The sequence below is a fragment of the Gorilla gorilla genome, chromosome 8 (genome assembly GCF_029281585.2).
Source record: "Gorilla gorilla gorilla isolate KB3781 chromosome 8, NHGRI_mGorGor1-v2.1_pri, whole genome shotgun sequence".
Lineage (NCBI taxonomy): Eukaryota > Metazoa > Chordata > Mammalia > Primates > Hominidae > Gorilla > Gorilla gorilla.
In genome coordinates, this window is record NC_073232.2 from 18,786,129 (window position 1) to 18,788,509 (window position 2,381).

The window sequence follows — 2,381 nt, forward strand, 5'->3', positions numbered from 1 at the left end:
GGATTGTGAGCCCAGTGGATGTGTAGAGGAGAGAACTTGCCTATGGCTGTCAGTGAATCCAGCCTGTGATGGCCTCTGCTACCTTCAGCCCTGGCCTGCATAGAACAGCCACTGAAATTTTAGTGATTCTGGTAGCCTTTTTCACCAGCTGGTGAATGGTGTGTCTGATGGTTTTAGTGAATAGCGTGTCATAATACTTAACCTCCGGCAGATCTTCTGCCCTCACCTAATGTGTCCATTCCAGAGTATCCACTTTCCTCATCCTCTTTCTACCTTTCTCTACCCTTCTTCATGACAATTTAGGAAATGACAATTCCTCAAGAAAGGGCTTTTACATTTTCTCCAGGTTTCTAAGGGTCACCCTAGCAGGTAGTTTGCCCCATATGCTGCAATCCTTGCCAAGGTGTTAAACTGTGTTCTGAGAAAGTGAATCCAAGTCCATAAATTTTTGCTTAGCCAGTTTTTATTCCAGTCCCCATTATCAAGCACCCACCAAAGTTCCCCAGGTCCTGCCAATAGGTACTAGCGAGTCCCCGCACCATCTCCTTCAGCATGTAGTCGCTTTCTTCCTTCATCATGCCCGGCACATCCTTAGTGACTTTATGCTGGAAGGTAGCCCAAGTTGCGGACCTGGAAGCCAGGACAGTGGTGGATTGTATTAGCACTAGGGCTGCCGTAACAAAATACTGAAGATTGGGTGGCTTACCAAAAAAAAAAAAAAAAATCATTTTCTCACAGTTCTGGAGGCTGGAAGTCCAAGATCAAGGTGTTGACCGGTTTGTTCCTCCTGTTACTTCTCTCCTTGGTGGGCGGATGGCCGTCCTCGTTCTTAGCATCCTTGCAGGGCCTTTCCTCTTTGCACGTGCATTGCTGGTGTTGCTCTCTCTTCTCACAAGGCCACTAGTCCTGTTGGATTAGGGACCCCCCATTATGACCCCATACTATCTCCTATTACAGTCACACTTGGGGGTAGGGCTTCAACACTGAATTCTAGGGAGAAACAATTCAGTCTATAACAGGTCTAGGGAGGGCCAATGGCCTTCTGAGGAAGACATTTGCTTTATCAATCCACAGGGTGAAGTGCTAGCTCCTATTATGAAGACGTGGGCCACATCTGCAGAATCAAAATCCCCAGGAACATCCATTTAGATGGGCCTGTTTCATTTTGGGGCTTCATATTTTTTGAGTCAGTGCCTGACTTTAGCATAACAGATCTGCCTTACCTAATGACTCAGGAGGGCTACTGCTCCTCCTCTTTAATACCCTGTCTGCTTCCACATAAGGACTTACGGGCCTCATTCTAAACTTAACAAGCCCATTTGACTTTCACATTAGCCTCCATTTGGTAAAAGCTTTTCAGTTTCTCTTTATTCCTCTGCAGGGCCAATATTATTTGGGTGTAAACTCACAGTTTTGCTCTTCTTATGAACATGACTTTCCCCCACACCTTTCAAGTGCCTGCATCTTTCAGCCTGAGTCATTTCACCTACAAGGGCACTTCCCTGTTTTCTCAGGTTACTCTTCATGAAATCTTTTTTTTTTCTTTTTTTTGAGATGGAGTCTTGCTCTGTCGTCCAGGCTGGAGTGCAGTGGCACGATCTTGGCCCACTGCAACCTCTGCCTCCCAGGTTCAAGCAATTATCCTGCCTCAGTCTCCCCACTGGCTGGGATTACAGGCACACACCACCACGCCCGGCTAAGTTTTTTATTTTCAGTAGACGAAGTTTCACTATATTGGCCAGGCTGATCTCGAACTCCTGACCTTGTGATCTTCCCTCCTCTGCCTCCCAAAGTGCTGGGATTACTGGCTTGAGCCACTGCATTTGGCCATGAAATCTTTAGCAACCACACTTCCATCTTATGTAAGAAACTATCTGTGGCAATTAGAATATTTAAAATGATGTTATCCTTGATACCTTAGCAGCAAGTGAATGAATTCCCAAGGACCATCTCAATGTCTGCCTTCTTTAGACTATTCTTTAGATCACCTCTGTTAATTCACGTCCTTCAAGAAGTATACACCAAGAAGAACATCTGTTATAGTACATTTGTCCAATATTAGTACATTTTCACTGTTAGAAAAGAATACCTGAGGTTGGGTAATTTATAAAGAAAAGAGGTTTATTGGGACTACGGTTCTGCAAGCTGTAAAATCAAGGCATCAGCAGCTGCTTAGCTTCTGATGAGGGCCTCAGCAAACTTCAAATCATGATGTAAGATGAAGGGGGACCCAGCATTTCACATAGGTATAGTGGGAGCAAGGGGCAGAGGGATGCCACACTCTTTTAAACAATCATATCTTGCATGAACTCACAGCAACAACTCACTCGTTACCACGAGGAGGGCACCAAGCCGTTTATGAAAAATCCACCCCCATAAGC

The 2,381-nt window shown here is 45.2% G+C and overlaps 1 long non-coding RNA gene across 1 annotated transcript; it reads right to left on the bottom strand.

The window, feature by feature from the left end:
* Window positions 1-445: 445 nt before the first annotated feature.
* LOC129524941 (uncharacterized) lies at window positions 446-984 on the bottom strand. Its single transcript, XR_008668930.2, has 2 exons — window positions 737-984; window positions 446-630 (listed from the first exon to the last, which is right to left on the bottom strand). It is a non-coding gene; the product is annotated as an uncharacterized lncRNA (long non-coding RNA).
* Window positions 985-2,381: the final 1,397 nt, after the last annotated feature.